This window comes from Sphaerodactylus townsendi, linkage group LG01 (genome assembly GCF_021028975.2).
Source record: "Sphaerodactylus townsendi isolate TG3544 linkage group LG01, MPM_Stown_v2.3, whole genome shotgun sequence".
NCBI classification, from domain to species: domain Eukaryota; kingdom Metazoa; phylum Chordata; class Lepidosauria; order Squamata; family Sphaerodactylidae; genus Sphaerodactylus; species Sphaerodactylus townsendi.
Genome location: NC_059425.1, coordinates 46,164,040 through 46,188,907, shown reverse-complemented (window position 1 = coordinate 46,188,907; position 24,868 = coordinate 46,164,040). Strand labels below are relative to the sequence as shown.

General features: G+C 40.6%; 1 long non-coding RNA gene across 3 annotated transcripts in view; it reads left to right on the top strand.

The window, feature by feature from the left end:
- Window positions 1-24,868, top strand: part of LOC125424762 — a 294,553-nt gene that overhangs the window by 141,384 nt on the left and 128,301 nt on the right. For all 3 annotated transcript variants that reach the window (XR_007243277.1, XR_007243278.1, XR_007243276.1), the window contains one exon: window positions 22,748-22,878. This is a non-coding gene — a long non-coding RNA (uncharacterized LOC125424762). The remainder of the gene's footprint in view (window positions 1-22,747; window positions 22,879-24,868) is intronic.

Sequence of the window (24,868 nt, the reverse complement as noted above, 5' to 3'; positions counted from 1 at the left end):
TGAGACTCAACAAAATAATGTCAACTTCTGTGCGAATGGGTTGAATAAAAGGCTTTAGACACAGAAAAATGCCAGAGAAATCATTTTCACACTCTAGCATCTTGGTTGTTCCGGCAGTAGGACAGATTGTCATTGGAAGTACAAGAGTTTTGATCTCAATTCCTGATCCAACAAGTTTATTACTTATGAGGATGTTTCTTCATATCCTTTTGAACAGTTTGTTTCCAGAAGGTTATAAACTTGAAACCCACAGTAATAGTACTGGTGAAGAATAAGATTCTTTGGGGGCATGGTCATGTTTATGTAATCTACCGGTAATTAACAATTTTCTTGCTTTCCTACTGGATTATTATATTACCTTTAGATAAGGATTAGCCTCAGCATCTTCTCTCTCTCTCTTTTTGTCTCAATGCCTTTATATGAACATTTCCCACTTCTTCTGAACATCTTCTTCTGGTATTTCAGACAATAAATGCTGTTACTCTTTCAGGTACCACATAACTCCTGTTCATTTCTTTTGCCCTATCTCATAAAATGAGCTGTAATCCTGAGTAGTTTATAGTGTTTAAGGAGCTCGGGACTCTATTTTGTTTGCACCTTTTGTTTATGAGTTCTGCATATTGAACACTAGGTTAGCAACAGTATTCAACATAAAGCATGTTGAACACTAGGTTAGCAACAGTATTGGCTCATTTTCCTTTGTAGGTGTATGTGTGTTTGTAGTGGCAGCAAATGTTTACCACTAGCCAGTGGCAGGCAGCAATGAAGGGAAAACTCGAGTGGCACTGGGCCGCTGTTTGAAAATTTTCCCAGTTACTGTGGGGCACAAGCCAAAATGGCCCACGCCTGGACTCAACGATCCCTGGCTTGCTCCACCCCAAACCTCATTAGGAGGTTCCCCAATGGTTAGCAGGCAGCTAACCTGACCCAACGGATCAGTCCCCCATGCGCAAACCGCAGACAAAAGTTAACAAACAAACATACAATAACAATATCACGAAAAAGGGGAGGGAGGTTGGGATGTTTGCCAGGCAGCCGTTGAAGAGGGCAGCCACAAGGCCAGCCCCAGATTTTAAAGAGGGGGGGCATCATCAGGCCCACATCATGGCTGTGTGTCTTCCCGCCCCGTCGCCTATTGGCTTGGCTGCCAGGCGCACGCGCTGTGATGCTCTGGTGCCGGCTGGCCGGCAGGGGAGGGGCTTGCTGATGCGACGCCGCAGCAGCTCCCTTCCCCAGATGGCAATGGTGGCCCCCGGGAAGTCGGGGTCGCTCCTTTAACAGTAAATTTTGTGAGCAAGCTCCGGATTTCAATGGGGCAACTTTGATTGAGAAAGGGAACTGCTTTTGTCTTAATTCAGTACATGATTGTAATGTCACTAGACCAGTTTTTATTTACTTAGGGAAAATATTACCGTACTTTATGAGAGCAGATGCTAAACTACTGACCCTGTTAATGAAAGATGCATCAAAGTTGTTTCTGTTATTGTATGAAGCATGCCATGAAAACGTCTTGTATCTTCTTCTCAATATACAGGGCACCTTAAAAATTCCATAATGACTGACAAATGAATCAGCTTACTATCAAAAAACCACCAAACTGAAAAACAACCCAAGATTTTTTTTTTACATGCGTGTAGGGAGAAACAAAGAGAATAGATCTGATTAATCAAAATAGCGTGGTATGTGTTTACTTGATTCTAATTGTAACATTATTCAGAAACTGAGTGGGAGACAGCAGTAAGCACAGGATAACAATCGAGAGATATCAAATACCTGCACTGGTGTATTTTAAACCATCTGTTACAAATGTACATGAATTCCTGCTTCATAGATAACGTGTAATTGGCTGCTGATGGAGCCTTTGGATTATTCTTCTGTCAGTGTGCGCTCGCACAGTTAATTAGACATACCAGAACTCTGGATTAAATGTAAAGAGAGTTTTTGTGTGTGTATGTGTGTGTATTTAAAGACTCTATATTGGTAAAGAAGCATATGGCTGCCAATTTATGATCTTGGATAATTGTGTTAAAATGGCTTTCCTTGTAAAAAAAAAATCCAGGCAGGAGAGTAGTTTTACAAGGAGATCTGCCATTGAGTTTTTATTGACGATAGGCAGAAGCTTCATCCTGAATACAAATGGTGGATCCCAGAGTACATAAATTAAGCTTGTAAATTATGTTTATTTGTCAATGTAGATTCTGCTTCATCAGAAAGCCCCTAAACAGTTTGCAGAAATATTTTAAATTATACATTAAAATCTCCCTGCTGAGAAATTTCTGCTATGCCTCTTCCCTGTTTCCAGTGATCAGTGCCCTGCTATCCTCATATGCCACAGAGTATGAAATGAGACAGCATCTTTATTCAAAGAGATCTCCATCTCTAAGAGTAAGTGGTAATCATGGTAATCATTTTATTATTGGATTAATGTAAATACTTAGGAAAGGGAAGGGGATGGTTTAGTGCTGTCATGGGAGCAATTTTCATTTGCATAAGCAAGTGATTTTCAGGGCAGATGGATATCTCTTAATTTTTTCTAGCATGAGTTACTGAACAGCAATTTTGATCTGAGAAGAAAGTTACACATATTTTTGCTTTGGCCAATCTTCTATTTTGTTTGCAATATTGTGTAAGTGATCATGCCCAGAATCTAAAAGACCTTGTACTGAAAAAGCAGGGAATAATTAACAAAAGAAATAAAACTGATCTTACTGTTACTGGACTCCAGCACCATGTTCTGATTCGGGCTGTTCCTGTGCAGCAAAACACAGCACTGAGCTCCATCAGAGCTTTTAAAAATACTCATAACTGTTATATTAACAGAGACCTTAAAGCTTATATGTAGTCAATAAAAAACAATAAGACCAAATAAGGTCTTCAGGCTGACTCCCTGTGCAAACTGGCTATACATTCTTTTTACTTCCTTTTTTTTCATGCACATTCAACTGCATAGTGTGGTACAGTCCTAAACAGCCCAGGTGAATTAGTTGAGGGGAAGGGGTTGTATGGATCTTTCTCACCTGCTAGCCTTCTCTTTGAGGTACTAGCTGTACAAGAAAGACCTACGTGATTAGCCCTCTTCCATGGTTGTGTTATTCATGAGTTGTTGCTGGATTCAAAAGTCAAGGTGGCCACGGATACAGATCACACTCAGTGGCAACTTTTTCTACAAATGCAGTGGTCCTTTTTTCTGGCCTCTGAAGGCTGTATGTGAGTTTGGACCTGTTCACGCAGATCTGCCTGCATAGCTGGGTTTAGATGAAGAGAGGCCCTAGGCCCGTGGTGGTGAACCTTTGGCACTCCAGATGTTATGGACTACAATTCCCATCAGCCCCTGCCATCATGGCCAATTGGCCATGCTGGCAGGGACTGATGGGAATTGTAGTCCATAACATTTGGAGTGCCAAAGGTTCGCCACCACTGCCTAGGCTATTCCACTTGAGAGGCCCTTCCCAGTCCCGCAACCTCACGACTAGAGGAAGATGGGGTCCACAAAATGGGGTCCACTTCCATGAAGTCCTAGAAGGGCAAAATCAATGCGAAAATCAATGCTAGTGTTGAGTTGTCAGCTGAAGATGATATTATTCTGAAATGAAGTGTAAGGAAAATGACTGAAAGTGCGCTACAGCAGCATGTGTAAGAAAAGCCTATAACAGTGTCAAAATATTGTACACTTTGGCTGGAGGCCCTCTAGATTTTGAGGCTCTTGATTTCAGCCTGCCAAGCCTATAGGCAAATCCAGCATTGGCTGCCTGCCTGCTGTCTTGTGTGAAGTAGTAGTAGTAGTTTGGATTTATACCCCACCTTTCTCTCCTGTAAGGAGTCTCAAAGCAGCTTACAAACTCCTTCCTTTCCTCTCTCCACAACAGACACCCCAAGAGAGTTCTGAGAGAACTGTGACTAGCCCTTCTGGCCAACTGTGTCTGAAATATCAGTAATGAACTGGTAGAATGCTTGAGAGCATCTCTCAGGTGTTTACAATGTAGGGCTGCTAGCACAAATATGCAAATCAGCTGACTGGGTATTCACAAGCCGCCTGCATAGGGTATGGTTGCTGTCTGCATTGACTCAGGAATTATCTCTTTGCTCCTGTTCGTCCTGCACAGCAATTGCTCATTGTAAGCATGGTTGTATGGACTCTGCCAGAAAAATAAAACAAAAGCTAAATTCTGTGATTTATATAGGTTATGCAAACTGAGCAAATTTCCATCACTTTACATTTGATTATATTTCTGCGACTTCAACACTATTTTACATAATTCATTGTGGGTTTGGTAGATGTTGCAATCACTGGAAATGATATTATTACACATTCTTCACTTTTTCAAGCAGCGAGAAGTTCCAGGTACTGTGCTTATCTGGCTCATTTTTCTTGGGAGCAAAGACCAATGGAGTCTTAGGGCATTTTTAATAGTATTTGCTTTAAGTGTATGTGTACAAGCACAGCACAGGTTGAGTCAAAGAGACACTCAACTGGCTAATGGATGTGCTATCCCACAGCAGATTCAGAGCGAGGGAGAGAGAGATCCTGTAACAGCCAACTTATAGAAGTATCTTTTTTCTTTCCAAATCGCAAACTTCTTTTTCTTAACTATTCTAACTTGCAATCTGCTCCCTTTGTTCAACTGGAACAGGTGACTATCCCAAACTTTGATGACTGCATCAACAGAGCCATCAGAGGACCATTGTTTCCCACCGAAAAAACATTCCCCGAAATAAAATTCTGGTCTAGCAACTTCCTTTTAAAAATGGAAGTGGAAAATCTTAAGTTAAATTTGGCACCTTTTTTTGCACTTCTCTGACATCAGAGCCTAAATTCAGCTCTGACCATAAAACCTTAGTGGGCACCACAGCCCTTTTTTCTGGTTTTTTCTATGTTGGAACAAGAAAAACACATGAGAAAGTTCTCTTAAATAGCACTAGTTGAGCAAATACTTGATTTCTCCCTCATTCTTTGTGTGTGTGTGTGTGTGTGTGTGTGTGTGTGTGGTTACATACCAGTATGTCTGTTTGAATAAACTTAGGGTTTGAACACAAATGTGAAATTGAAAAGTAGAAGGCAAACTGATTTCCATTTTGAGCACTGGAAAGCTAATGTAGAAAATTCTGAGGAAATTGCCAAATCAATGCCAAATCAATGCCAGATCATTGACAGTGTCTCTACAGCACTTAAGACAACTTAAGTGATAATAGCTTATAGTAAATCCATAATATGTGGGTACTTGACTGATTTGACAACTACATGCTTCTCTTGTTTAAACAGGGGATCTCAGATTCTCCCTTTAATCCATGCCTAAGGGGGTGGATTTAAAAGGAGAATCTGGGGAAATTTGCCGGGTGCCTGCTGTCAGGGTGCAATTGTTAAACTAGCAGCAGGGTATTTTTAGGAGGCTCTCCTGATGATACCACCCAGGTTTGATGAAGTTTGGTTCAGGGGGTCAAAAGTATGGACCCTCAAAGGTGTAGCCCCCATCTTCTATTAGCTCCCATTGGAAACAATGGGGGATGGGGGTACCCCTTTGGGAGTCCATAACTTTGAACCCCCTAAACCAAATCTCACCAACAATGGGTGGTATCATCAGGAGAGTCTCCCAACAAATCCCTGAAAGTTTGGTGCTGCTAGCCTAAAAGCTGCGCCCCCTGCAGGCCAAAAACTGGGAAAAAACACTAAAATACAAAAAAACAAACAAGAGGCGGAGCTTCGGACATGTAATGAGGGGGTTGAATCTGGGGGGGAACCCCTTACCTATATCCTTGGTTCTCCCCCCCTTCCCCAGCACTGAGTCTGCAAGCCACGTCTGTGTTTGTTTTTTTTAAATTACAGTAACCTGGTATTGTTAGCCCTATACCATCAGTGTTATCTTACCTTGGCCACTACTGTTCATCCCTTACAAGAGGAGGGGGGATGGCTGAATGGTAGACCATCTGTTTTGCATGGTGAAAATCCCAGGTTCAGTTCCTGGCAGAGGTGTAGCAAGGGGGAAAAGCACCTGGTGCACTGGTGCATCCTCCACCCCTCCCCAGAATGCCCTCGCCACACCCCCACAGGGGCACGCACAGTGGTGGGATCCAAAAATTTTAGTAACAGGTTCCCATGGTGGTGGGATTCAAACTGTGGCGTAGTGCCAATGGGGCTGGGTGGGGCACAACGGGGGCGTGGCCGGGCATTCCGGGTCCTTAAGCAGGAAACGAATGCACGCAGGCGCAGGCTGCCACACACGCCAGTGCACCTCCTGCTAGGCTGCTTAAAGTTCTGCGCGCTACTGCTGAGAGGAGGGGCGTAACTAAGGCAAAAATCATGTGGCAAAATCACCAATTAGTAACACCCTCTCGGCACACACAAATAATTAGTAACCTACTCTCGGGAACCTGTGAGAACCTGCTGGATCCCACCTCTGGGCACGCACCTGGTGCATCGCGCACCTGCCCCGCCCCCTTGGGGCTACGCGTCTGGTTCCTGGCACCTCCAGTTTAAAAGAATCAAGTAGGCTTGATAGACCAGTGGTCTGACTCAGAAGAAGGCAGGTTCATGTGTTTAGTGGATCAGTATTAGCATAATGAAAAAGAAAAATTGGTGCCCCGTCCCCCTGCCCCACCCTGCCATCTTCAGTTCTATACAATTCAGTAATTTAATTTTTCTTTGACAGATCTTTGAATTTGAGATGACAGTATACAATGGTATTCTAAATTGCTTTTATTACTTGTTAATTTTGTGCTAATCGATTTTTAAAAAATGTGTTTGATAGTTTCATGCTTATTCTGCCACTATAAGGTTTTGTATTGCAATGATTTTTGCATTGAGAGTCTCCTTGAGTGTTCAAGTGAGGAGGCAGGCTAGGAATAAAAATGAGTAATAATAAGGAAACTTATGCTGAAAAGCCTTCAGTGAAGTTCCCAACACTTCAGGAAGAGGCTGGAGTAAGACAATTTAGATCTTGTTATTAAAAACAAGTTACTTTGTATGTGGGAGAAATGCCACCTCTTTGTTGAGCCAACACATTTATCACTGTATAATTTGCTGCTACATAAATCATAAGACGTTTTAGGAAAAGCCAACCAGCCCCCAAAGATGCTAGCTTTAATGAGAAGAATATATTAAAATACCTCCAAAGTGTAATGTTAATCAGCTGTGTGAGAATCCATACGAAGCTCCACATTTACTTCTTCAAAGGGCTACTGCTAAGCAAAAATCGAGTGTTCATGGTGGATGACAGAATGGGGTTTCATGAGATCCCCTGTGGATTGCGATGCAGGAGAGGGGGGAGCCCAAAGGTTGTACTTCGGCTCCAGTCTCACAGAAACTGTCATATTCTTCCATGAAGAATTGCCAAAACATGGGTAAAAGGAAATGAATACATTCTGAAACAATTAGAATTCAGAAAGGAAAAGCATGAGGGAATATGTTAGCAAAAATTCCAGGATATTTCCAGTAGACAACAAAATGGCCCATAAAAGAAAGTCACAGTCTTACAATTGCAGTTCCTTTAGGGCTGGAGTGTTCAGTAAGTGGCTCAGGGTTTGAATGCGGCCTTCAGAGACTTTTCTTCACACGCTTACATACAGTTTTAAGCAACACTTTTTAAAATTCACCCTGTCCCCCTTCCCCACCCACACACCATATCGTAACCACATTTCTGTAATTTAGAGTGAGTCTTTGGGAATTTGGAAGGGGGGGCGGTAGCCTTGGAGATCTGTAGTGGAACAGGAGCTATGAATAGGAGGACAGCAGCAGAGGTAGAAAACGGGACTGATTTGAGCTCCAGTTAGGAGTATGTGGGTGTGTTAAGTGCTGTCGAGTCATTTCTTTCTCATGGCGACCCTATGAATCAATGCCCTCCAAAACATCTTGCCTTAACAGCCTTGCTCAGGTCTTGCAAACTGAGACTTTCAGGTAGGTGTAGAAGCTGCTTTGGTATGTGGCTTCCAGGTAGGAGTAGGAGCTGCTTATGCATGTGAGTGGGAGTATGTGAACGTTTTCTTGTTTCTTCCATGTCAAAATGAAATACTGTAGTTTGCCTATCTCTTAACTTGTTTTATGCTTTCTTAGGCCATAACTTGTTTCATAGAGATTCTGTCTCACTGCTTTGGAGGGGCAGCTACCAAGTGCAATACTGCACAGGTGCAACAGGGTACTTATGTTGCTCTCCACATGGAGTGCCCACACCCACGCAGAGACGTGCTATTGGGTATTTTTAGTTACAAACTTCTCTGAATAGCGCAAGTGAAAAAAGCAGCTGCAAGGACCACTTTTTCTTGTAAGGGAATAACGTGTTATGCAGGGTGAAACTTACTTAAAAAGTGACTTATTTTTCATATTTATGTGCTACATTTATACATATGCTAAATCAGATTATTACTGTTTTTAAAAAGGATGTGTCAATGAATGAAGAAGATATAAATATGAAATGTGGAAATACTGATACCTGTTTGGTGGGATACTAATGTACACTTTTGCATTCCTTATGAGTGTTACACAACTTTACACAAAACTCTGTTTCTTTATATTTAGGTTTGGGTGTTAAATAATGATTTAAACAGGATAAATATGGAAGTATTTTTAATATCTGAACAAGAAAAGCTCCTTTGAGGTACTCCTTCCATAAATCAATTTTTAACAGGAAAAAACAAGTTCCTAGGAAACTTCACAGAAGAAGAGCAGTAGATTCAGAGCAGATTAAAGTACTTTGCTTCTTCATACAAGACATATATTTTTATACTTTGTTTCACAGAAAATGATAGTTTGGTCAGTTGAGGCGCAGCAATTGAGAGTTGTATGCTTCTGCATTAGAATATAGTCCCATCAAATATGAGAATTATCAATGTATTGTTGAAGGCTTTCACGTCCAGATTCAACTGGTTGTTGTGGGTTTTCTGGGCTGTGTGGCTGTGGTTTGGTAGATCTTGCTCCTAATGTTTCGCCTCCATCTGTGGCTGGCGTAGAGGTGTATCACAGAGTGAACTTCTCTCTATGATACACCTCTGAAGATGCCAGTCACAGATGCAGGTGAAATGTTACGAACAAGATCTACCAGACCACAGCACACAGCCCGGAAAACCTACAACAACCATGAGAATTGTCATTCATTTGTATGCAGTGCCTTTGTTAAAACCATTATTTTGATCATTATTGATCATGGTTCTTTGATACAAGAGCATTTATGCCAAAATATATATTTTACTTACAAATGGATGGGGGTGGGGGGAGCAAGGCTAGGTAGGTACTAGGACCCTGGCAGAGAATTCTAGAACAAAGAAGGTCTGGCATGCTTTGCCAGCATGGTGAAGTGGTTAAGAGCAGGTGGATTTTAATCTGAAGAACCGGGTTTGACCCCCCATTCCTCCACCTGAGTGGCAGTTGCTTATCTGGTGAACCAGATGTGTTTCTGCACTCCTACATTCCTGCTGGGTGACCTTGGGCTAGTCAAAGTTCTTCGGAACTTTCTCAGCCCCACCTACCTCACAAGGTGTCAGTTGTGGGGAAAGGAAGGGAAAGGAGCTTGTAAGCCACCTTGATTCTCTTTACAGGAGAGAAAGGTGGAGTATAAATCCAAACTCCTTTTCTACTATCAGGCATGGTGAGTGCCACTATCTTAGGTGGGTTTAAAAGGGATCATGATGGCTGAATAAAACTTCTATGTTTAGAAGCAGTGTATTGCTAAATATCACTCACTGGGAGGTCAACTAGGGGAGAGTTTGGCCTTCATATCCTGCTTGTGGGCTTCTTAGAGGCATCTTGTTGGCCACTGTGAGAATGTGTATGTTTGGTTATATGAATCCAGTAGTGTTCTTCTTACTGTCTTATGAAACTGGCAAAAGAATGTCTGACTATAGAATCTCTTGAGTGAGGTTTCATCCAAAGATAAATATAGGCACTGGAGGTATGAAGCTGACCTATTTGGTAATTACTCCTTTTAAATGTCAGGCACATCCTATTAAATACCCCATCTTACTATGACCAAGAACACACAAACACACACAATGTATTTATTGTGCATGGGAATCATGTAAAGCCACAAGTTGTTTCTCTCAGTTTTGTTTTCAGTTGTCTGATAAAAAGATTAGCAACCTATGCACCAGTGAACAGTTTCTCCCCAATACATTACAATGAGTATGCCTACAAGAATGTTGTTTGTAGCCCATTGCACTTACTTAATTTCAAGGTCTGATGTGGGTAGAATTCTCCCCATCCTTCAAAGACTATTCACGGGAAATTACTGTTCCCAGCTAGCAGAATCTGAGAGGCTGAATCACTAGCAGGCATATTTTGCTGTAGTGGTCATTATTGCAGTGTAAATTAACTTCAATTGTTGGAAATATTTGTCCTGTATTTTATACGGAGTTAGCCAGTTAGTCTTTATGTATGAATGTAAATGCTTTAAGTGATGGCAATCAGAGGCCCCATGGATAGTGTACTTTTATCCTGGGTCTGGACTCCATTTTGGCCACAATTGGAGGCCTTCAGCAGCTCAGCCACAGTTTGGCTATGTCATCTTTAATATGAGCACAATAGTGGCCTTCCTCAGAGGCTTCCAGAAGTGTGTAAGAATAAAAAACAACAACCCAGTTGTTACAAGACTCTGCATTTGGCTTGCTCTTTTCTCCTGTTTCAAAGGATAGTGCAACAATATAATTCCAATCAGTTCTATACAGTGAAATGCTATCTGTTATGTTTCACTTGTTTTTTTGTTTTTAGAAGTGTTGTGACTGAACTTATCTTTTCCTGAAATTATAGCCATCTGGAGAATTATGGTTGCCTCCAATCACACAAGTTTTGCAGGGTTTGGGAACAGTACAAAAGCCTGCAAAACCTGTTTATCAGAGGCATGCATGGAATTAGTGTATATACCACAAGTTTTCTTAAACTTGGGGAGGGGGGAGCAAATAATTTTATGCATACATCACTACCACTAAATCCAGAGGGGCTTATTTCCCAGTAAAACATGCATGTAACTTTGGACTGTGGTGCTAGGAGAACGTTAAAGATTGAAGTTGCATTAAGAATTTTGTGATTGTTGCATTAAATTGTTGTTGTTGTTGTTGTTGTTGTTGTTGTTAAATTAATTTTCACATACCTCCCAACTACCGAAGGACTCTGGGCAGTGCACAATAAGGCCAAAGGCCAACAAACAATATAAATTAATAGTAAAATATAAAACGCATCCCAGATATCTATTGGTGGTGCCAATCTCACGGCGACAGAAGTTGCATTAAGCATGTTGTGATCGTTGCATTAAGTTGCATTAAGCATTTTGTGATTGTCTTTTCCTTTTAACTGTGGCAAAATAGTTTTATGTTGAACCTATTATATTGAATCTACTTTAAAGTAACACTTACAAATCATGTGTTGAGATATATCTCTGTGAAGGAGTTGGACCTTTTATGTTTATCTTTTGTATCCATTATGTCTTTTATTCAGGGTTCTGAGGGCTTCTAGCAATTTTTTTGGAAATCTTTAATTTTCTAGTGGAAGAGATTATGATGATTGGTTGTTCTCTAGCTTATTATGGATTTGCCATATACATAAATATATGCAGCAAAGAGGAGTATTTTAATTAAGTGCCAATAACATCAGTGTGAATAATAAAACTGACTGTATTGCCTATGATTTGTTCTCAGGATATTGTAACATTATGGTATTTCCACAATATTGAAATATTCATTACTGCTGGAATATTGGCCATAAACGGGCTAACTCTTTCATCTAGACAATCAAATATGAATCACAGCATGTAGCACCTATTGTGAAGTCATTTTGAGTTTTGTTTATGACAAGGATGGGTAACAGTAAATTATGTATTTAAGATTTTTTTTCAAAAAAATGAATTAGTCAAAAGTTGAAAATATAATCATTTATGTAACCTTCAGTTGCTTATGAAAAACAATTTGACACCAGTTAAGAAAAATTGATTTGGGAGAGAAATTTACTGTGCCACATAAGAAGACTAAAACAATAAGAATTGCTTAATTAATTTAAAAATTGTGCCTTTTAGTTTCAACAATCCCTTCTTTTCAGTTATTACTATGATTTGTCAACGGCACACTAAACAATATTACACACGTGTCTCACTGCTCTTCAAGATTTACCTTTTATTTTGCGGTATCAAGGTGATAATTGAATAATAAAAAGGCAAATTTTGTTTGTTTGGTACATTTAGTCTTTGTTTCTGTGATTAATCAATTGATAATCTTACCTCAGGAAAAAAGTTTTGGGTTACAGGGATCATTGATAACAGCATAGGAAGTGGACATCATAAAGGAAAAGCCAAAATACATTTGAAATTGGCACTTAGGAAATGTTGCAGTACTGACAGACTGAACATGGTTCCATGGGCTTCGTTTCAAGTATCTCGCACTGGACTGTAAAACCTAACATCTATTCTGTCTGAATTTGGCAGACCTTGGTTACTCATTCATTGTTAATAAATAGTAACAAAAGAAACTGAATGTCCGTATGGTAAACTTTACTGGTGTCGGTAGAATGACATCCTTTCTATATTCAGCAACACATAAATGTTATAGTCAGCTTGAATGCTACAAATTTCTGAGCTGGTTGCTGTGAGTCTGTAAAACAATTTTAGCCTTCTGAACCTTTTGAGAATCAGTTTAATTTTATTTTGACTCTTGCAGTTATTAGTAGAAAAGGGAGCTTTAGCAAATAGTTTCAGAATGTGTCATTTTTGTCTTGACTCACACCAAGACAGAATATGTGTGCGTGGGAGATGCAAGAGGTTTAAAGAGCTGAAAATACTTTTTAAATTATTGCTTCAGATATTGCCTAGCTGGGAATTTCGCAGTGTCTCTTATTTTCATAGTAGGAGTCTTTTTATTTCACCGCTAGACTGTCTGATTTTTTTTCAACGGTATTTTTTAAACTTCATGGAAATGATTGCTTCAGTGTTTTACTCAGTTTAGCAGTATACAGTTTGGTGAAGCAAAGCATGAACTTCGCTCTCTGGCTTTTCAAGATAAATGGCAGTTTAATTTTATTACTGTCCTTGTGTGTCCAATTTATTTTTATGTTTCATGATTTGATTTGTTTTATCTCTTGTTTTATGTTGAAGTATCATAATGCTGAAGGACTTTTTTGCTGCTTGATTAAGGTATTCCTCTCTGAGTTATATGCATATTTTTGGCTTCTGACATAGGTTTTTGTTTATCTGGACTGAACAGTTCTTTTTTAGAGGAACGACTAAAACAAAGTAACAGATTGGGTTAAGTGAAGATGGCTTATTTCAATTGTTTTAGTATTAAAATGCTGAGGATTATATTAATCCTTCAAATCATATATGAACTGTCTCACAAGAGTAAGGGTGGGGATGAGTGTTCACAGCCAGTTTGAAATAGAATTAGACAAAAGAGAAACCTTTTCTAATCAAAAGGGAAAACGAATTTATTTAGACTAAATATACAAATACTTTATTGTGTGTTGCATTTGAATTAGAGTATGTAAATGTGATTAAAGATTGGATTAAATTTATCCATTTTCTTTCTCTCACAAATGTTGTGGTTTTCTACAAATTGGGTGTACTGTACAGTAACTGAAGTGTTACAAGATGTTCAGGAACAAAATGTCTACCTGAAGTATGAGAGAACTGCCCACAACTTGAGATAGAACTGATAACAGAAGCCAACAACACCAAAAGTCGAAAAACAACATATTTAAAAAGCTGAGACCACTACAAACCTGGCTGCGTCTGTGTTTTCCCCTATTTCTCTGGGAGGGACTAACCCTTGAAAAAGTCTGTGGTATTAGATGTTATTTAGCATGCCTTAATGATAAATCTTTTAGATAACATCGGTGCCATTAAAGTTGTCTTCTGCCTATCTGCTTACAATTCAAAACTGATCAAAACAGTCTATATTTACAATATAACATCTTTTCCTTTGTACTGGGGAAGCACTTTTGAACAAATAAAAGCCCCATTCAGCTTTGGGACTTTTTTTCCCTACTCCAGCTAGGATATCTTATAAATTTAATTATCTGACATTTACTTTGGAAAGCTGTATGAGTACCCATGTGTTGTAATTCAAAGGAGCAACTAGTGATTTTGAAGAAGCCACGGGCATAATAAAGGATGCGTATGTTGTCTCTAAATGTGTATTTCCACAGTAATGCAAAAGTAGAGAAAACCCTCAGCCTGATTCATTTGCTATATTCAGAATCATTTTTTCTTATAAATCACAGGCTGGAGCGAGCGAAACATCAGTGGCAGTTCAAGGCTGTTTTTTAAGTTGCCCTCTCAAAGTGTGGGGAAACAGTTCTCCGTCATTAGGCTGCGATACATTTGGCTGTTGAAGCAAGCCAGTTGTTCAAGAGAAAATTCAGGATGAGGTTTTTGTTTTTGGCTTTCATCTTTGTTTTCAGAAATAAATACAAATAACTCAGACTGAAACTTGATGGCTTTTGGTGATACTAAACAGCAGCCCCGAGGGGAAATTTTCTTCATTAACATGACTCTTTCACCAACCCACACTTGGTTTCGCTAGGAAAATTGTTTTAACCTTTTCATCAGCCGAAGCCTTTGAAGTCTAGACACACTATAACCTTGGTTCACAAATTTGGGCCCTCTCCAGATGACCATAAAAAATGCAAACAAACTACCAGAATACAAGGCTCGGCTTTAGCTGCGATCTAGCATTCCCAAGAAATGCAGGGGGACAGACTTACTACAGTGAGAACACTATTTCTGCCTGTTTTCTTTCTTTTTAAAATTGTGTTGTGGGGCTGGAAGGTAGTGAGTACAAACTCTAAAAACACTGAGCATAAAAGAAAACAACAAGGGCCAAAAAAAAGGTTACAAAAGAATGGAGCATTGTTTTGGGACTTGGGAAATATCTTGCTGGGGGTTGTCTTTTTAAAAATCTGTCTGCTTTTAAATCACTCCATCTCTTGAATAATACAGCAAAGAAACACCCAACCCTTCACGGATGTTTTGAAGTGTAAATAAGGAATGTGCAAGGCCACAACATGGCTAGGACCTGAGGGAAGGGTTGCCTGCTGTTTCTGAGAAAAGCTGGTTTTTTTTCCCAGCCACAAAATATTGCAGTTTGCAGCACAGCAAAAGTTCTAACTAACTTTAGGTTTCCTTTGACAAGTGTGTAATGATACCATACGGACTGCTCTGTAAGTCTGTAACAGACAGGTTTTTGTGTGTGTGGCAATGTTAAAGTCTAAACAAAATGATGGTAGATATGTTTTTGTTATATTGGAGGCTCTCTTCATAAGATGCAAGAGGACCAGCTATGTGTTTATAGTGCAATGAAACAGTCATCTGGAAAGGGCCTCAAATTCAGAACTGTGGTAGATGTCAGCTATAAGGCTGAGAAAGTCAATTACTTTTTCAGTAAGTTTAAATCAGTAAGGCAGGATTCCCTGTGGTGTGCACACTCAACCGGTTATATTTATATTGCTTGAGAAATCTGCAAAATCTGAATATAGTGTGTAAGACAAAATAAATGAGTGTATAGCCTATGGAAATTTATGCCTGTTTTGTGACATGCTATTATCCAGACCATAGGTTTGATTCCACCAGCTTTTCTGCTGGTGAGAAAGGGAGCAAAGGTTCTGTGTGGCCAAAAAAGACAATGCTGAGGATCATAGGACTGGAATGGGCAGGAATTAGATGATGTTGTGTGGAAAAGCTGACTGTATCCAGCCCTGTGCATTCAGATAGAGTGACAATGCAGTTTTTATGTACAGAAAAAATATTAAATATGAAGTACCCTTTAAGCCACTGTGTATATCACTGTACATATGGCCATCACCTACCTAAGGTGGGGAAAAGCCCCACGGTTTTGCAGCGGTTTCTGTTGAGCTTAGATTTAATAAGATTCCCTAGGAGATACTGGGGCTCCAGGATGAAATCTGTGTTTGGTATTAAACACAGCAGAATATATTTTAATGTGTTACATAATTGCAGAGGAACCCCCCCCCCCCTATTCTCAACTACTGTTTTTCATCTTTTTGCTTTGATTCTTTTCATACAATTTTACAAAGCTTTCTCTACAGGCAATGAAATCATGAGCTTACTCTGTCAACAAGAGACAGTCAGCAAAATACCTACACTTGGGAAAAAAAACCTTTTCCAGAAAAAGAATCCATCCATGAGATACTTAATGAATGCTTAAGCGTATATTACACTCCACCTCTAGAAAATCTGGACTTTCTATCTTGAATCAGTCTAATAGATTTGCTCCGCTGGCACAGTCTAATAATATTTGCTCTGCTGGCACAGACATACAGGGACCCATATCAGTACCTGCAACACTCCCCAACAAGGCAAGCTGAGGCTGCCATGGTTTATACTACCCATATTTTTTTTAAATGTCAACCTCAGCACTAAATGGACATTTTAGAATTATAATAGATCCAAACAAATGAATTAATGTGTACCAGTGTGCCATCCCCCCCCCCATTTGGATTAATGGAATTATGTTATAAACTGTAGACAGCAGTTTGTTCATGTTTAAAGGCTGCACATCAAAAATTCATGACACATCAAAGGATCATGGCTATGAGTTTTTGATGCATACTATTAGCATAACTTGCATATGCTTTTCGGGAACCCAGCATATGCCAAACTAGTTGGTGGACTCTCACAGTCTCTTATTACGGTTGGTTCTTTCAAACAGACATAATTCAAGACAGCCATTTTGAAATCTCTCTGTGTGAACTTAGAAATCACAATAAACACTAAATATAGAGATGTAAATCGGCACTCACAGGTTGCCTGTGAGGAGTAAAAACAAGTCTTACTCTGGTAAGCAAGAATCACCCCCACCCCTTTTTTAGGCCCAAAATATTTTTGGTTTATTTGCAAGGCTGCCTTTAAGTGCTCTCTCAAATTCTTGATTCCAAATACAGGAGTGAATACCATAAAAGGGGGCGTATATATGGTCCCTTTCTTTTCCCTGCAGTGGCCCAGTGGTTAAGAGCAGGTGTTCTCTGATCTGGAGGAACCGGGTTTGATTCCCTGTTCTTCCGCTTGAGCTGTGGAATTCAGATTAGCCTGTGCACTCCCACATACACCAGCTGGGTGACCTTGGGCAAGTCACAGTTCTTCTGAGCTCTCTGAGCCCCACCTACCTCACAGGGTGTTTGTTCTGAGGGGGGAAGGAAAAGGAGTTTGTAAGCCTCTTTGAGTCTCCTACAGGAGAGAAAGGGGGGATATAAATCCAACTCTTCTTCTTCTTTGTGCATCTTAATGCTCATTTTACAGGATAGCCAAATTCTCATGGGAACTCAGACTCTGAGAAGTGTCATATCATCCCTTTGCCCTTCCATCATGTTTGCAGCAGCCAGTTTCTGAACATACACACACCCTTCTAGCCCAGTTATTTGTGTGGATAATTTAAACCTTTTCATGGTTTAGGCGATACATAAGGATTCAGATTTTGGGAATGTGATTCGTGAAAATAATAACCTTAATCAGATTTCTGTATATTTATGGAACAATGTTAAGACTTCATGAGTTATCTTACATGTTGACTTTCAGTATTTGCTGCTCACATTTCCTGTGAGGTTGAGTTTGTTTATCATGAAAAACCCTATTTTTAAACTTGTTTCTGCCAATAAGTCATTTGAATGCTAATGCCAGTCATTTGATGGTGTTTCACTTTGATACAGAGTTGGGCTCTGCAGCTGCTTCTTTGCGAAATACGATGCTCAGTTTGACCACTTGAAGTGGGTTAGGAACAACAGAGATGTTTTCTAATATTGTTTGGGAGGAAATCAGTTGTGCACGGGAAAGATGACTTCCTAAAACTATCTAAAGTCAAATTTTGTCTTGAGCCATCTGTTCTGGTTTCATTCATGCAAACTAATATCTGTGGTTTATAGAATATAATTAAAGAATTAAAGAACAATTCCAAACCTGCCAGTTTATAGGCAGTCTCTTGAAGATTACAAATAGTGGTATCTAGCAAGCATGAATGAGCCATTATTGGTCAAAATATCCCACACAAAGCATTCATTTATATTTTCAATGGAGTCCCTTCACACACAAAAAGTTGTGATCTACTTTCCATAATTGGGGCTGGGAGGCACTGTTCTGCAGTGCTTCCCGTTCTACCTGAAAGATAGGTTTCAGAATATGGTGCTGGAGGACTCCTGCTCTGCCCCTTTGCCTTTGGGCTATAAGTTACTGCAAGGTTACATCTTTTCATACTTTTCAATATCTATGTGTAAAGCTGCTGGGAAAGTTCATCTGGGGATTTGGGTTGAATTGCCACCAGTAGGCAGATAACATTCAGCTCTATCAAGCACCACCAGCAGATCCTAGGCAGACTGTAGAAACTGGAAGCATTTTGGAATGGATGAAAACAGACTGAAACGTCATCTGGTAAAATAGAGGTGCTACTGATGGTGTGTGGGGGGTGGGGGGAGGTCTGACCCAGAAAATGGGTTATTTTCTATTTTGGGGTTGCTCTGTCCCTAAAGTATCTTGTATCTTGAGGGTACCCTTGAACTTGGATCTCCTGTTGCATAGACAGGTGGCAATGGTGGACAGGTGTGCCTTTCACCATCTTTGGCTAGTGAGCCAACTGTGGCCCTTCCTGGGCAGGAAACATCTTGCCAGTATTATGCATGTCCTGGTAACATGTAGATTAGATTACTGCAGTACACTCGATGTGGAGCTGCCCTTGAAGACTGTCTGAAAACAACAGTTGGAACAAAATGCTGCAGACAGAATGTTGACTGGAGTGGGTCATAGAATTGCAACTTCACTGGCTTCCAGTTTGCTTCTGGGCTCAATTCAAGGTGCTGTTATTGATTTTTAAAGCCCTATATGCTTGGGGCCAGCATACCTTATGGGCTACCTTATACTATGTGTAACTATTTATGCATTCTGGTCATCTTCAGAAGCCCTGCTTCAGGTGCCCCTGCCACATGAGGTAGCAACCCAAAACAGAGGCCTGTTCAGTTGTGGTGCCAAAAGATTCCCTCTCCAGGGAGATTCATCTTTCATCCTTTATTGTTGTCTTCTGACATGTTGTTATGTGTTTATATGTTTTTAATTGAATAATTGCATACATTTTAAATGTTTTACACTGAAGCTGTAATGTTTTGATGTTCACTGCCTTGAAAATCCTACTTGGGTGAAAAAACAGCACAGAAAGTTTTTAAATCGATAAACATTGTCAATGAAAATAGAAAACAACTGAATTATGATACAAACAATACAGTCCTTTTGCAAGTCAAAGGGCCATGTCCTAATAGCAAACCTCAGCACTTTGATCACATGCTCTTTCATAACTCTCCTTGCTGATTCGTAAACTGGATGATTTTTTTAATGTGCTACTGGAACCATGTAAGGATTGCCTTGCAGTGTCAGAAATTGGTGCTGGACCCTGTGACCCCATGCTCGGATTCCTGCAGTGATCTTCTCACCATCTTCTATTGAGGCTCAGGCATAAGGAGAAAAGGAAACATCTGTCTCCAGTACAGATGTGCTTCGATATGAGTAGACTCTGTAACCTTACTTCAAATGTTAAAAAAATGGGTATTGAGCCTCACAGTGTTGGGAGTGTTATGCCCACAATTTGCAAAGCACAACTGTAGTTTTTAATTGTAACTCAGCTATCTCTTTGCACCAGGAAGTCTGTATTTCTGTCAAATCTATTCCTTCCCAGGAAACATTTGAGTAATAAAAGCCACTTTTGTAGGTCTCATAATTTTTTTAAAAAAAATGTTTTAAATATGTGCTAAGTCATGTGATTTAACATGAGTCATTGCCATAGCTTCAGACGTGATTTGGCTCTGTGGGCAATGAGCCACTGAAGGTTGCAGACATCCATAACACCCTGGTCTCTAACCATATTTACACAGGAGTAAGTCTACTCTGAGTCTCCAGCTAAATAGACTTAGTTGAACCTATTTATTCCTTTATTGTTGTTAACAAAGGTATGTAAATTTTAGCATACTTATGAATGCTTTTTTTAATGTGCTACTGGAGCCATGTAAATGAGCAGTGAGCGCTGAGATTGTTTTAAAATGCTTTTTGTATTTGTTATCAATTTACAGTTTACTTCTTAAAAACTGATTCTAAAGAGAGAGGCATGAATCCTATTGATTTCAACAGCACTAGCTTCCAAATGAACATTTGAAGACTACAGTCCAAGAGACACAATATGCCTCTGAATGTGGTTGTTCCTTTAATCTCCCATGGGTTCCTTCCACATTAGCCATTAGTCTGGAATGGCCATGTTGTGTTTACTCAGTTCTATTTAACGGATAATCTGGTGGTGTTAGAAAGGACTGTTAAGTTTCAGCCTGACCCATTGTGACGCCACTGGGTTTTCTAGGCAAGATGTATGTCATCATTTCCTCCTCTGTGTAGCAATGCTGGACTTCCTTTGTGGTTTCACTCCAAGTTCTAACCAGGACTGACCCTCCTTAGCTTCTGAGACCTGATGAGATCAGGCTAACCTGGGCCAGACAGGTCAGGGCAGTGAAGAGTGTAGATGATATTATTGGAACTCTTTTACACTCAAGCGGGGCATGTCAGTTTTTCAGACCTGATTAGTGGTAATTTATTTAACCATAAAATGCAACTGCAGCATCAAGTTGGCCTGTGTGGAGTCAAGTCACTATCAAGGTTTTGTTTTGTTTTTTACATGTCCGACCTTCTCTTCTTCCTAAGAGTTCATGGTGGCAAGCAACAGTCTGTATTTCATCTGCATAACTTTCCTGGGAGGTAGGTTAGTCTGAGGCCCTTTCCGCACGGGCCAAGTAACCCAGGATGCCAGTAAAAAAACCCTTTTCGGGGGGGGGGGGACTTTGCATGGCTCCCGCTCCTAAAGCGAGGCAGCCCTGTGCCCCCCCCCCTGAAATGGGTTATTTGAGAATCGCACTATTCGCAATTCTTTCATTTAACGTGTTTGGCAGCCGCTTGTGAGTGAACGGAAAGCCCCAGGAAGTGCTTTTCTGGATTGCGCTTTCCGGTTTTTAAAGTCCCTGCCTAGTGGCTGTGTAGCCATGTGGGGTTGCAGGGACGTCTCGCAGCAGCGCGAGATGTCAGCATGGCTGTGAGGTCCATGCCTGCCCTCCCTTGTGGCTGTTCTGAGTCCCTTTGACATGGCTGCGGTGAGTCCCTTTGACATGGCTGTGGTGAGTCCCTTTGAAAAACCCCTACCTCTGTGCGAAGGCATGCTGGCAGCCTGCATTGCCTCCGCGGGCTCCGGTCGCTGCTTGCATGGAGGTGTGCAAACAGGGCAGGAGGGAGAACGGGTTCCTTTGTCCTGCCTGCAACCCACTCTCCCTGCACCGTGCAGAAAGGGCCTAAGTGACGCTGGGACCGTCCGCATGGACGGTCCTGGAACCGGCTGGGATGACAGCGCAGAGCTGCGCTGTCGTCCGGGCGACTTACCAGTCCCGCAGCCCTCCGGCACGTCGCCGAGGCCAGGGGACACGCCCCCCTGCCCTGCGCGGCCACTCCAGGGTCACAGGGCAAAGAAATGTCCCCGAGCCTGCGCCGACATGCCGGAGGGGCAGCGAAGGAGTTCAGGCTCTGGAATGCGCTCCGGTAATTGGGGGGGAGGCGCTTCTTTGACTAATCCACCTCTTTGACTAATGCAACATACTTACTGTCAGTTTCTCTTAAGTCTTTTTCTTCTCCTGTTCTTTCAACTGAATGCATTATTTCATGTTGTCTCCTGTATCTAATATCTAACAATACAATGTATCAATATACAATCAAACCTACAGAGACCTATTGAAATAGAACCACTACCGGTTGTGTATCCGACTGCACGCTATCAATGTAATGACAAGTAATGTGAATTACAAAATTAATGTTCTATTCAGTATCTCACATATAACACATATGACATACTGTTACACTTATATGCATTTTTCAACTCGTTTCAAATATTTTTCAGTATTAACACCAAATCCTCTCCACATTTCAACTGGTTTCAAATATTTTTTTCAACTGGTTTCAAATATTTTTGTTGGTGCAGGGAGATTAAGTACTACTTTTCATTATACAAGCAAAAATACTCTAAATACTTCATTTTATTTGTTTTGTCTTTTTAGCATGGTTACAAACTTCATATCATTTAAAAAAGGAGTGGAGGCCTTGACTTCAAAATGAAAAGTAGTTACTCTTACTACTTGCCTGCAAGAACTGATCATTATGATGGCAAAAGAGGGAAAGTATTTAATTAGGTGGTGGAAGCATGGGGAGAAAGAAGAACTAGAGGGAAAGCAGGATTTTTGCTAAGCAAAACTTACATCCAAATATCTAGTAGAATCTTTCCCACAGAAATGGGAATTACTGCAGTTTATGCAGAATATGGCAATATGTTAAATGCTATGTGGAACTCCAGTTTCTTCCTACTTGATTGCAACAAGGAAATGTGTATATAAAGTGCCATCAAGTCGGGCTTTCAAGGCAAGTGAGAAGCTGAGGTGGTTTACCATTGCCTTCCCCTGCAGAGTTTTCCTTTGTGACCTCCCATCCAAGTACCAACCCTACTTAGCTTCTGAAAACTGATGATTTATATTTTCCCATGTGCAATGAGTAAATAACTTAGTAGAGAAGTATCCTAGTGAAAAAGGAGGCCTCAGTTAACAGCTAAGGACAAACATATCCTTCATGAATTTGTCTCTTCCTTTGCAAAAGTCTAACTAGTGACCATCACCTCACAATAGTGAATTTTCCAGGTCAATTATGAAGTCTGTTGAAAAATAATATCTTTTGTCTGTCTTTAACCTACTGAAAATAACAAGGTTATTTCTGGTTTTCAGAGACAAGAGGGAAGAAAAGTAGGAGACAGAGGAGATGAGCAATGCGCTGCTCAGAAATTAAAACTTTGAAGATGTAGTTTTGGGAATCTTGAAGGGCTGACACAGGAGAACAGCAGACCTACTTGCCTCAGGTGCGTAGCTACGTTGGTCTTCAGTAGAAGAGCTGCATCTAAGTCTAGTAGTACTTTAAAGACCAACAAGATTTCTGTGGTATACATTTTTAAGAGTCAAAAGTCCTTTATTGGATGAAGGAAACTTTGTCTCTTGAAAGAAAATCTTGTTATTCTCCAAAGTGTTACTGAACTTGAGTGTAGCTTTTCCACTTGCCTCAGAGTATCTTACCTGGAAACACACTGCTGATGCTTCCTCAGTTGCTGCTGCTGGGTGGCTTCTTGACATGGGACTGTAATTTGATCCAGAACTTTCTAGCCCAGGGGTAGGGAACCTGCGGCTCTCCAGATGTTCAGGAACTACAATTCCCATCAGCCTCTGTCAGCATGGCCAATTGGCCATGCTGACAGAGGCTGATGGGAATTGTAGTTCCTGAACATCTGGAGAGCTGCAGGTTCCCTACCCCTGTTCTAGCCCAACCTGTGTCCTTTCAGCAGAAAGTTGAGGCGAGGGAAGGGTGCACAAGCTTGTGGGGAGGTTGGGTAGGGATGAAAAGCTAGCTAGGACAGTACATATTAGAAATCATACAGCAAACATTAATGCTGTGCTCTTTTCCACAGCACAACTCTAATAAAACTGTTTTCTCCCTGTCTCATAAACGTTATGATGCCTCCAGCCTGTGTTAAAGAGGATTGTGTGGTAGAGGTTGTGTCTGGAGTTTTCTGCTTTCTACTGGAAGAAAAAGCAGATTTTACAGAGTAAGTCAATACAACCAATAGGATGGGACATCCAGTAAACAATACAATGGGATCAGTATTGCAGAAATCTGCAACAGAGCTGAAGAAAAGCATAAGGGCTATATGATATGTTAAATGATGTAACCGTTATATAGTAAGACCATAACATTCAGCAACCGATAGACAGTAGTATAATCCATAATCCCTATTCCTTGGTTTTTTAATTTGTAAGCCACCTGCCATTCCATAAAGTAGAAAGGCAGCTAATACATGTTTCAAATAAATGAATAAATATTAAAGCATATTTCTGAACCATTTCATTATAGTATACCCCTGTTACCTGTGTAAAAATGTTGTCCTGAATAATTCAGTTTTTCACAGATTGCTGAGCAGGTTTACTCAGAATTTTCTTCAAGTCTACTTAATGGGGCTTACTCCAAGGAAAGCGTTCTTAGGTTTGTATTGCCAGTCATGGTTACCTTTAGCTGGATTGTGTTTGCAGTCTTCTTTGTTTTTCAAGGGAATATAGGTTTTCACAACCAGGACTGCATCCTAGTACAGTCTCTCCACTTTATGTTATGACTCCATCCTGTTACATAGCCTGGCTGGAGACTGTGTAAAAAGTGATTAGCCCTAAACTACCAAAAAGTGCATTAATGTAGTTTACGTACATGCTTATGGGGGAGTGAAGTAGAATTTTTTTTTGCATTTTTCAGAAAATATTGGCCATTTCCCTACTGGGAAATTAAAGCCAGATACAGCCAGGTTTCAAAAGAAACAGCACCTTTTCATCACGGTTTCACACGCGAGAGTGTGATGAGGACATTGATGTCTATCATGGTTTCAAACAGTGCAGCACTCCCCACCATTGTGCAATTGAACACGTGATCTGCTCAGCAGCTCTTTCCTCCTCGTCCTGATTGGCTGTTGCACTGTGTTGGGGCAGGAATTTTTTAAAAACTTTTTTTTTTGCACAGCTACGTCACCACGTGCATGCGTAGAACAGTAGCTGTTTTTTGTGCTAAGCTACATTTATGTGCGGCTTGGCACTCTTTACCCACACAGCTGTGCTGGCACGAAAGTATAATTTTAGTTTACAGTTGGCACAGAAATCACGTTCCATGCAACCACGTTTCATCGTAGCCGCCACCGACGCAAAAAAAAGAGCTGCGTGCGAATCACGCACAGCCCACTGTGCTCTGATTAGCTGGAAGGTTCCACGTCACTCCCAACGGCGGGAAAACAAAGTTACATTCAACCCCTGAACCTCCCC